This window comes from Eubalaena glacialis, chromosome 11 (genome assembly GCF_028564815.1).
Source record: "Eubalaena glacialis isolate mEubGla1 chromosome 11, mEubGla1.1.hap2.+ XY, whole genome shotgun sequence".
In the NCBI taxonomy this organism is placed as follows: Eukaryota; Metazoa; Chordata; class Mammalia; order Artiodactyla; family Balaenidae; genus Eubalaena; species Eubalaena glacialis.
Window position 1 is genome coordinate 39,377,815 of NC_083726.1, and position 12,556 is coordinate 39,390,370.

Here is a 12,556-nt window from a genome sequence, read left to right on the forward strand (position 1 = left end):
AATAGAAATTGGTAAGAGGCCGGACGAAGAATTCAGGTAAGGCTTTATTGGGCTTTACTGGGAGTCCTGCTACAGCTGGAGGGAGTGAGTACAAGAGACAGGTGCCCTTGCCCATTCCAGCAGGGGGAAGGGAGTGAGCTGGTTCCTTAAATGGGGGTGAGGGAGGATTGGTGGGTCTGGCACAGGGGTAGCTTAGGTGGTCTGCCCACCCCCTTTGGTGGTTCTGTGTGCAGGGTTCATGCACAGTACCCTGCTTTTGCTCTTGGCACCTCAGAAATGGCAGTTGATTTGTGGCCTTTTTGTATCTTATTGTTAATATTAGCCCCATCTGTGCATTCAAGCAATTATTTTTAGTCCCTTACAGTTTCTATGTATTTTGTTGCTTTAGAAGACATTGGTCTAGGTGCATGTGCAAGCACTCCCAGGTCCCATCCTATCTCACCCTTCATGAGTCGGGGTTATTTCGTTCACTTTTATGTTTTTCAGTCATAGTCAGACTCCCAGTCGTTCCATCTTGGATCTCATTTCTTTCCAGGGCTTCAGAGAAGTATTTACAGGTCTGCGTTGGCCATTTCCACATGGATGTCCCCCACAGGCAACTCAAAAGCATCTTTCCAAAACTAAATTCATGATCTTCCCTCTCCCAGACTTTCCTGAGCAGAGGGTCAGCCAACCAAACAAAAAAATCACCAACTCTACATCCTCAGATCCTTTCCCTCACTACTCAAAGCCAATTTGTCCTCAAAAATCCCTTTGGTTCTCCTTCTAAAATATTTCTTAGGTTGATTACTTCCTCTCTATTCCCACAGTCATGGGCTTAACTGAAAACCGAATTATCTTTCTCTCTGGAAAGTGTGTGCCATGTTTAAGAGTTGGAAACTCAGTTCAGATCCTATGGCTCCGTTTACTAGCTGATCATCTCTCTGAAAAGTTGACTGTGGCCAAAAGTAAGCTTAAACAGTGCTTAGTAAAGTGTAAACACTTAGTAGAGTGACAACTAATATTGGTTCACTGGATTAATGCAAATAAACTCATACTTGGACTGTCTCTTTATCTGATATCCCCAGTCTCTCCTATACACTGTTAGCTAGTGTGATCTTTCTGAAATACACACATGACCATACTTAAAAACTTACTTTGGGACTTCCCTGGTGGCCCAGTGGGTAAGACTCCACGCTCCCAGTGCAGGGGGCCCGGGTTTGATCCCTGGTACTAGATCCCACATGCATGCTGCAACTAAGAGTCTGCATACTGCAACTAAGAGTCCACATGCCGCAACTAAGACCCAGAGCAGCCTAAATAAATAAATAAGAATGGTTTGAAAAACAAAACAAAAAAAAGCTTACTTTTTAGGTGCTTACTTAGAAGTCTTTTCTGACTCTTGGTTGCTTACGATGTACCTCTGGCCAAATTCACTTTTCCAACTTCACCTCTCTCCTCTTCCTTGGCACCCTAATTTATACCCTCAGTGAAGTCACAGGCCATAAACCTTTGCACTTCTGTTTTCCTATAGAACTTTGTTTACATTGTAACACAAAAATTTACTTTTTATGTATTTATATATATTCTCAGCCGGATTAGGAACTTCATGATGACACAGGCTATGTCTTAATTCAAGCAGTTATAAATGTGAACTATATTTATGTTGTTTTAATTCCTGAGGGCCCTACATATCTTTAGTCTTTAAAAGTGGAAAGTGTCAAGGCAATATATCACAAATGATTTCATTGCCAATGAATTAGCTTTTAGTCTTTGAGAAATATGATCAAATTAAAAATCCATCAAGGATGTTAAGTAAACTTATTGTGGTAATCACCTCACAATATATACATATATCAAATCATTTTGCTGTACACCTTAAACTTATACAGTGTTATAAAACTTGGGGGGATAGAAAAATCAGGAAACTGGTCTAAAAAATAAAATTAAAATCCATCAAGTGAATTAAATAAAAAATAAAGTGTATATATTTCAGCATGGCTTTTTTTGTCATACATTTGCTGTGCAAACAATTGCATTTTAAATAAGCAGCCATCAAAAACACTATCACCTTCTGTAGTTTACATCAGTCTCTCCACTAGGTCAATAAACTTGGTAGCAAGTTAATCAAGGAGCTTTCCTATAAAGCTCTCCTACCTGAAGGGTTATCCCATCAAATAGTATGGCCTTGTTCCTGCCTTACCCTTTTCTTGACCTAGGAACTTAGTTATAGAGAAATGAAGTGAAAGATTCAAGAAAATCATGGATCTTTTCTTTTGAGAAAATGGGAAGTGTAGATTTAGTACAATTTCAGAGCATTTATTCTCAAGGAAAATAATTTATTTTTCAGATGGAGAAACACAAATGAATGTCATTTAAGCAATAATGGAGATCACTAACATCTTACAATGTGAATTCCCTATTAGGAAATGTGTTGTTTGGGGTCTTATTTATGTGTCTGTTATGAAAGGTAACCATTGTCTTCACCAGAAGTTGGGTGGACATATCTGCATTAACCACATCCCTGGTGGAAACATGGCAAATATACAAGTAAACACAATACCCACCTCTTCCTCACATTTAAATTCCAGTCATTTATTCAGTCAGAAATACTGAGTGCATATGATGTGCAAGCACAGTGCTAAGCACTGAGGACTAGCAACAGGTGCAATCAGTCCTCCCCTTCATGGAGCTTCAGTTCTAGTGAAGGAGCTGCTACGTGTTGTATACTCTGACTCTGTGCATAAACTTACTCCTCTTGGTTCCTGCTGTTACTATCTCAATCTGGGCCCTCTTTCCCTGTCATCTAGTCTTTTGGGTTCCTGAATCTAATTCCAACATGTGAGGTGTGTGTGTGTGTGTTAAGGGGGGGGACACCTCCATAACACCAAGCAAAGCTTGGGACACCAGCTGGGTGTCCTACAGTTCAGTTCAATCTGACACTATCTACTCAGAGATAGCATCAGATTCCACAGGTTAAGGGTTCAGTCCTACAAGACTGACCCCTGCCCCCAGATGCCAGTCGCAAGCCCAGGTTGTTAACTGTGCTTCTGACCAACCAGCTACAGATTGGAGGTTGCCACAAACCCTTCCTTGGGTTCGATTTATTTGCTAGAACGACTCACAGAACTCAGGAAACCCGTTTACTAGATTACCGGTTTATTATAAGAGGATATAATTTAGGAACAGCCGAATTGAAGAGGTGAATAAGGTAAGGTATGTGGGAATGGGTGTGGAGTTTCCATACACTCTTGGAGCAAGCCATTCTCCCCAAATCACCAAGTGTTCACCAACCCAGAAGCTCTTCAAACCCTGTCTTTTTTGGGTTTTATGGAGGCTTCATTACATGGGCATGACTGATTAAATCATTGGCCACTGGTGATTGATTCAACCTCCAGCCCCCACCCCCCTCCAGAGGCTGGGGGCCAGCTTGAAAGATCAAACCATCTAATCACATGATTGCTTCTCCTGGCAACCAGTTCCCATCCTTAGGCCCCAAAATTACCTTATTAACATAACAAGAGACACTTTTATGGCTCTCACCACTTAGGAAATTACAAAGGTTTTAGGAGCTCTGTGCCAGAAATGAGGACTAAGACCAAATATATATTTCCTAATACAAATCACAATATCACATCTAGATATTTGACATCCCTTCATCTCTTTTTATGAGATTGATCTAAAACAGGCCTCTCTATCTCTAGTTTTTCCCCTACTTCAATCCATTTTCAACTGTCTTCAGATTAATCTTCCTAAAGTAGTCAGTTCTGATAATGTTAATTTCCTACTCACAGTGTCTTTGATGGCTCCTCAGGCTTCCTAATTCCTTACTCTGCCCATTGAAGTCTTCCAGAAACATTTTCAGTTCACTTCATACATTTTTGTTTTTGTCCTTAAAAGTTCCCTTCTGTTTTACCTTTTTCATGAAATTTTTCCTGGGTACTCCTAACAAGAGTCATATCCCCCTCCTCTGTGCTTCTGTGGCACTTAATGCCTCTAATGGATGGTTCACTGAATTATATTTTTTATATAGATATCTGTGGACATCTTAGTACCTCTACCAGACTATAATCTGCCCGAAGGTAAAATTTATGTCCCATTGATCTTCATATTACCTGTGCAGCCAATCATGATACCTTATATAGTAGGCACTCTACAAATATTTTTTGAATAAATACTTGTTGACGGAATATTATAAAACTCTACTCTCTCCCTTTTCTAGGTGGCACTTGGTACTTACCACAATATAAAGGTTAAAAACGTTTTTGGAAATACTGAATAGAAATTTTAACATGAATCATGCCACTCTGGAAAAACCCATGCGTGATTTATAATATTACTGTAAGCTTTTGGCTTTGCCCTGAACTCTTAAGAGTCTTTTTCAGAGTCCTTTGCAATATTCATGAGAATCTTTCTTAATGTTGTTAAAAACAAGACAACAGGCCCCAAATGGAGTCACTTATGCTAAGCCCCACATCAGACTTAATTACAGTTTCAGCTCTCCCAGATTGACTGGAATCTTACACCAATCAGGAATCTCCTGATTAGCACTAGTCAGGTAATCTGCCTGATAGACTCCTGCCATTCCCTAAAGGAAAGTGACCTTGTCATAACCAACTGCTTTTTTTCGTCTAGTATAACTTCCTTATTCCTGATCCCTTCTGCCTGTAAAAGCCTTTCATTTTATACAGCTCCTTGGAGCTCCTTTCTGTCTGCTAGATTGGATGCTGCCCCTTTCATGCATCCTTGAATAAGCCAATAAGATCTGTAAAATTTGCTCAGTTGTATTTTGTTTTTTAAACTATGTGTTAACCTTTAGAGTGGCCAAGATCTGTCACATTCCAGAGTGTAGAAAAGTGTACTGTTTTAAGATTTAAATGGAACCATACTTAAAAATTAAAGACCAACATAAAAACATTCTTCCTTGAATCTTCTGAACTGGAAAACTAGTGGCACTATTTTTTGTCTTTCCTTGTCTCATGTTTCCTGTTCTTACAGATCTTTTTAAATTTCCTCTTTCAAAGAAGATATTTTACTCAAACTTTTCTCACAAAAATAACACTTTTACAAGCTGATATGTAATCAAAGTGAGCCATATTTCTATCACTATTTAATGGGAAGCTATTGTTGCTATAGAATTCCTAAGCTTTATTTTGCTGGCATGAGTTAAAAGAGAAAGAAAATAAAAGATGGATTAGCAGCATTTTTTCATCTGTATTTGATTTCTTAAATGTGGTGCCAAAAAGATTGGCTTTTTGGTTCTATAAGTAGGATTGGCCTTTTCTACAATGTAAAACTTCCTTAAAATGGGTGGTAGTCTCTTTTAGCATATTCATTTATACAATATGAAAAGTAGTTATTTTGATCTTTTATGAAAATATTTAATTATTCAAAATAATCCAAATTAATTTACTTTGAGTGAAAATGTTATGTTTAATAAAGTGTTATTGGCTGTGCTTCAGAATCCAAGATTAGAAATTGGGTTTATCTATATCCATTGGTGTGGACTAAAATGCAAATGTCATGTTGAGAATCAGGACTAAACAAAAAGGATCTTCATCTCCAGAATAGGGGTGGTTGTGAAGTAATTCAGAGGTCTGGTCCATTAAGTTTATGGCTTTCCTGCTAGATTTGTTAACAAGTATGCCAGGATGGGTGGGAATTTTTTTCTAAATGAGATTATCAGCACATTTAACATGTAATGAATTCAGTTCAGTAAACTTTTACTGAGAAAGTTTGATGCAGAAAGTATCTTAGGTGGAGGGAAAGAAAAGGAGAGGCAGAGTGAAATCCTGACTTACTGCAAGGGCTTTATATCCAGAGGGGAAGGTCCATTATCCTTACACCTTGAAAAATTAGAGAAACAGATTAAAGACCAACATAAAAACATCCTTCCTTAAATCTCCTAAGCTGGATAAATCAGTGGTACTGTTTTTGTCTCCCTTCATAGGAGAGTAGAGGATGATGGAGCTCTATGAGCTCATAGGGATGGCCAGTGGTACTGGCTGGTCCAAGCATAATACTCTAACCCTTACTGTAGGCAGAATTCTAGGATGACACCTAATATTCTCACCCCCGGTAGTCACACCCTGTACCATCCCCCTCCTCTGAGGGTTGGTGGGACCTGTAAAAATAACAGTCACTTCCATGGCTGTGTTACATTATATAAGACTTCACTGTAGCAGAACAAAAGAGGGATCCTCCTGCCTGGCTTTTAAGAAGTAAGCAGCCATGATGTGAGAAGGCCAAGTGGTTAGAATATAAGCATCACCTCCGGTAGCTAAGGGTGTGCCCCAGCCCACAGCCAGCAAGAAAACAGGCCTCAGTTTTCTGCAATCACAAGGAACTTAATTTCTGCCAACAATCTGAATGAGCCTGGAAGAAGAGGACCCAAGACCTCAGATGATGGATCACAATCCCACCTAACAACTTAATTTCAGCCTGGTGAGATCCTGAGAGCCCAGCTAAACGCTGTCCAGACTCCTGACCCACAGAAACTGTCAGATAATAAACATTTTTCTTCAAGCCACAAAATTTGTGGTAATTTGTTTCATGGCAATAGAAAGCCTGTGGGTGCCGGGTGCCCCGCACAGCCCGACACACCCAACAGTCAATGTGATTGATCAGGTGATAAGCAAGCCTGACCAATCATTGCACAGGATTTCCTAACTAGAGCTCAGAGACAGATGCCCCTTCCTCTTTGTTGGCAAACATAATAAAGATGATTTCACCAAAGCTGTGTGGCCATGGCTGTATGCAAGGTTGCAGTTATCAAAGCTGCACATGGAACAACCTGGGATGCAGTGGGAAAGATGAAGCTAGCAGAGTAAGGGAAGCAGAGGTTAATGCATTCAAGTCCCAGCATTTCATTCTCTCTTGCCCATCTCAAAGTCCGGTCATCTCAGATTCTCAAATTCTTTGAAGGAATCCATCGGACTGGCACTCATGCTACAGCTCCTCCCCCAGATTAGTAAGTAACATCACTGGGATTTGAACCCAGACAGTCTAGCGCCAGAGTCTGTTCTCCTAACCATTAATTACATAAAGAGCTATAGAATCTCCTTGCTCATTGACTAAATAATTTTGTCTTATTTGATATAATTTAGAGCAGCTGAGGCTAGATCAAGGAAATGAATATAACTTAAAAAGTACAGGTATTTAGGTACTACTTTTAGCAAAAGGTCTTAATATATTTGTAACCTATGTACTTTACTTCTGAAGTTAAATCATTTTCTAAATGTTGATTTTATTGTACTGTTCTCATCATTGAATAATTCTCATATATTTGGTTAAGTATTTATTATCCTAATATTATAGTCAGTTTATTTCCTTAAGACTTCTTTGCAAAATTTTATAGACATTTTATTTAAAGTTGATATTTGATCTCGGAGTTTGTACTATTCTAAAATAAAACCAGTGATAAGATTTGGGTGCTAAAAGTATACTATATGTATTACAAAATATATAATTCTTATCCAGGAAAGAAAAGGGCACAAAAAATAAGTGTTCCATAGATGACGAGAAAATGTAGTGCTTTATTTCAACTATGTGTGCCACATAAACACGTAGTATATGCATGTTATTTTAGCCAAAATCAAGCTGCTGGATGGTCATTTTTTGACAATGATAGATATAAGCAGTGTTCCTTTTCAATATTTTCTAATTCTTAAGTGAAGAGAAACAATTACCACTTCAGTAAATTTTAAAAGGCTGGTGGGCGTTTCTCTTTTAATACAAACAAACATCATTCTTAAAATATGGGCCACAAATTCTACATGAATCACAATATAGACTCCTTTACTTAAGCTAACCAGTTTTCTATTTTTCTCTTCTATTAAGTGTTACAGTGTTTGTGTGAGGTTGATATTATTCAAAATGGCTAATTCTAAAGAAAAAATGTATAAATGAGTAGAATTGTTTATGCATTAGTTAAGTAATAAAATTTATACTTCAGGGTAATTTTGATTTTAATCCCATCTACCACAATTGTTTCTCTAAGGACTTCACTTTCTCCTTAAAAAGAAAAAAAAATATTCTGTTTTTTCAAATCCCCAAAGAAACACTTGCTTATTAAAGAGATGTACATATTTTGTATACATTTTTGGTACACAGGTGTATACAAAAGATGTATACATCTTTGTATACATGGAAAATGTACCATAATTTACCATAAATTTACCCATAATCCCATCAGCCCAAGATAGCAAGTGTTGAACATAACTCATCTGTTTCTTCCCAGGATATTGTTTATGCAATGCATATATATATTTTTTGGCAAAATTGAAATTATTTACTTTTATATTTTTCTTTTTTTCACAAAGCATGTTGCTTCAGTAAAGAATCTTTGAAAATGTAATTTTGAATTGTGCATAATAATCCAAGTTATGAATATCATATAATTTATATAACAATAACTGAACTGTAGAACTGTAGATTATTTAAGTTGTTTCCAAATTTGGGGCACCATAAAAAAAATGTTTAAATGGATCTTCAAGTTTAAAATGGTATATCACCAGCACTTCATTGTAACCCTGGCTAATGTATCTCTAAACAGTGAAGAAACAGAAAAATATAAAAACAAAAAAATTCATAAGCTGAAATTGCTTAACAGAACAAAACTGATTTTGGAAGAAATTCTGTTATTTATTAATAGATCAAAGTCTACCAGGAAAAGGGAAAGGAAATAACTTACAGCTCTCCCATTTCCAATTCCTTAACTTGGAGTTTTGAGATCTGTAAATACCAGGAACTGGTCAGAAACCGTATTATTACAAAAGTGCATCTTTCCAAAGTACCTGAAGTTTCTTTCATTCCAACTGTCTCCCTGGTCTTTCTATATCTATTCAAACATAGTAGCTGCCAGGAAACAACAGGTTTTAACAGTATCCCACTGTATTTTATGAGTGGCCATCACAAGACAAACATTATAGATGAAGAAAGATGGCTAACAACAAAAACAGTAGCTTTGAAAGAAGGAAATTGTGGTTTTTCATGAATTTTGACAATTTGGGTGATCAGAGAAGCAAAGGATGTAAGGAGGAGCAAACTATCACCTCAGATTTTTATACTCAGCTAATATATATCAAGTCCTTTTTACATGTTCAACAGTATAGTAAGTGCTTTACAAGCATTAATTCCATTAGCCTTACACTAATCCAATGAGAAATTTGAAAAATATGAAGTGCAAAATTGTTAAATTTACTTAGAGTCACACGGGAAAAGAAAGGTATCAGGAGTTGAATTTGTACCTACTTGGTCTGAGAGCCTGAAATCTCAGCTATCATGATACACTGTGATTAAAAACTTAGAAAATATACACTCCATGTACTTTTCTAGAGAAGAATTACCTGGAGACTTAAATCAAGCAACCAAGAAATAAATCAAACATAAGAATTAAATAATGGAGCCACTGACACTGATGGTAAGGATTATAGTTTACTCACATATAGAACTATTAAATTGGGTCACAAAACTAAAATTTATTTATATGTGTCATATATAGCTTTTAATAGAAAATATAGACATACAATTTAAGATAATTTTGACACAAAATAAATATGATTGAGGAAGCAGAAAACTTAAATTCCATACTCTTTAGTAAGTATAATTTTATTTTTTTATCAATCTCAAGGTTTGCTAATCTCTGTATTTTCTGATAATAGATAATCTAATAATAGAACTTTTATGTTAGCTAGAACTTAAAGCTTCCTAGTTAGCAGTTGTTAGTGAAAAACTCTGAAAGTTAAGGTTTTTTTCCCCAAAGGTGCAGTCTAGAGGCAAGATTTCAAGCACTATAGTCATTTTTAAGACTTTATTAGAAAGAAATGAAGGCTGGGAACAGACAGTTGCTGACCTTTGTGCAAACTAGGAAAAGGTGCCTCCTCGTGACAGGTGTTATTAGGAAAAGGCACAGTGTCTGGTGGATGAATTAGGAAATGCCTCCCCTTTCTTACCTCAGGAGTTATTAGAAAGAGGCTCCTCCCTCTGGGAAGATGCCGTCCCAAAGACGGGTGTTTGGCTTGGCAAGAGGCCAGTGCCTTTGTGCAAAGAAAAGGGAATTTCATCTTCTGGGTAGAAACAGTCTCTTGTCGTGGTTCACGACCTGGCTTGAGGAACCTGAGTCAGATTTCAGCACAGCCTCGCCCCTCAGATGAGCACTTTAATACTGGGACCAAAATGTACGATCATTCACAGCGACCCTGGGAATATTAGCACAAACATGAATCCTAATCCACTTAGGCTACATACAGGCCCTCTGATCAGAGTCATACTTATTCTATATCTTGAAATCTTCTGAATCTATATATTGTAGCCACACATGTTCTCAGTAGATTAATTTTAAGAAATTATTGAGATATCTGGATTTCAATAGTGTTATTTTCTGTGTAATGTGAACGTTAATCTTGAAACATTGCATGGTAATTGCATAGAAAAAGCTCAGATTTCCTGTGCTGTACAATATATCCTTGTAGCTTATTTATCTTATACAGAGTAGTTTGTACCTCTTAATCCCTTACCACTACCTTGCCCCTCCCCCTCCCCCTTTCCCCATTGGTAACCACTAGTTTGATCTCTATATCCATGAGTCTCTGTTTTATTTGTTCATTTATTTTTTTAGATTCCACCTATAAGTGATAACATACAGTATTTGTCTTTCTCTATCTGACTTATTTCAATAAGCAAAATACCCTCCAGGTCCATCTATGTTGTTGCAAATAGCAGAATTTCATTCTTTTTTATGGCTGAGTTATATTCCATTGTATGTATATACCACATTTTCTTTATCTATTCATCTGTTGATGGAAACTTAGGTTGTTCCCATATCTTAGCTATTGTAAATAATACTACTGTGAACATGGGGATGCATGTATCTTTTCAAATTCATGTTTTCATTTTCTTTGGCTATATAGCCAATAGTGGAATTGCTGAGTCATATGGTAGTTCTGTTTTTAGTTTTTTGAGGAATCTCCATATTGTTTTCCATAGTGATTGCACCAATTTACATTCCCACCAACAGTGTACTAGGGTTCCTTTTCTCCACATCTTTGCCAACATTTCTCATTTATAGACTTTTCGATGATAGCCATTCTGACACGTGTGAGGTAATATCTCATTGTGGTTTTGATTTGCATTTCCCTGATGATCAGTGATGTTGAGCATTTTTTCATGTGCTTGTTAGCCATCTGTATGTCTTCTTTGGAAAAAATTGTCTATTTGGGTCTTCTGCCTATTTTTAAATTGGGTTGTTCATTTTTTTGATATTGAATAGTATGAGCTGTCTATATATTTTGGATATCAACCCTTTATAGGTCATATCATTTGCAAATATTTTCTCCCCTTGAGTAGGTTGTCTTTTTGTTGATGGTTTCCTTTGCTGTGCAAAAGCTTTTAAGTTTAATTAAGTCCTCTTTGTTTATTTTTGCTTTTGTTTCCTTTGCCTTAGGAGACAGATTCAAAAAATATTGCTATGATTTATGTCAAAGAGTGTTCTGCCTATGTTTTCTTCTAGGAGTTTTATGGTTTCTGATCTTACATTTAGGTCTTTAATCCATTTTGTTTATATTTGTATATGCTGTGAGAAAATGTTCTAATTTTTTTTTTCAGTTTTGTCTTTTTTTTTTAATTTAATTTTATTTATTTATTTATTATTTATGGCTGTGTTGGGTCTTCGTTTCTGTGCGAGGGCTTTCTCTAGTTGCGGCAAGTGGGGGCCACTCTTCATCGCGGTGTGCGGGCCTCTCATTATCGTGGTCTCTCTTGTTGCGGAGCACAGGCTCCAGATGCGCAGGCTCAGTAATTGTGGCTCACGGGCCTAGTCACTCCGTGGCATATGGGATCTTCCCGGACCAGGGCTCGAACCCGTGTCCCCTGCATTGGCAGGCAGATTCCCAACCACTGCGCCACCAGGGAAGCCCTGTTCTAATTTTATTCTTTTACATATAGCTGTCCAGTTTTCCCAGTACCACTTACTGAAGAGACTGTCTTTTCTCCATTGTATATTATTGGATCCTTTGTCATAGATTGATTGACCATAGGTGTGTGGGTTTATTTCTGGGCTCTCTATTCTGATACATTGATTTATGTGTCTGCTTTTGTGCCAATACCATGCTATTTTGATTACTGTAACTTTGTAGTATAGTCTTAAGTAAGGCAGCATGATAACTCCAGCTTTGTTCTTTTTTCTCAAGACTGCTTTCACTAAAAATTCTTAAAGAAATTAAAAATTATGTTAAATTTAAGCCCAGATCAGGAGGGGCAGGGAGAAAAACAAAAATAAACAAAATGACAATAGAAATTATTTATGTGGATGTTTTGTATTATTTTTCTCCTACAAACAATACCAGACAGTTTGTTTTTACTCTTCTCCCTTCCAAAATGACTCAATAAAGAGTGTTAGCTGTTGAAAAAATCTAAGCTAAAAATCACATCTTGTAGTTTTAATGCAACACACACACACACACTAAATTTGACAGTTGTCATTTACTGAGGTGAAGAAGACTCTTCAAGGAACTGATTTAAGGAAAGTGAGGCAGGAGAGGGACAAAAGCTAATACAAGTCAGATTGTTAGAGAGCAGG

At 37.0% G+C, this 12,556-nt stretch overlaps 1 long non-coding RNA gene across 1 annotated transcript in view; it reads left to right on the forward strand.

Moving 5' to 3' along the window:
* The window catches only part of LOC133100603 (uncharacterized), a 48,722-nt gene that overhangs the window by 1,236 nt on the left and 34,930 nt on the right, over positions 1-12,556 (forward strand). The window lies entirely within an intron of this gene.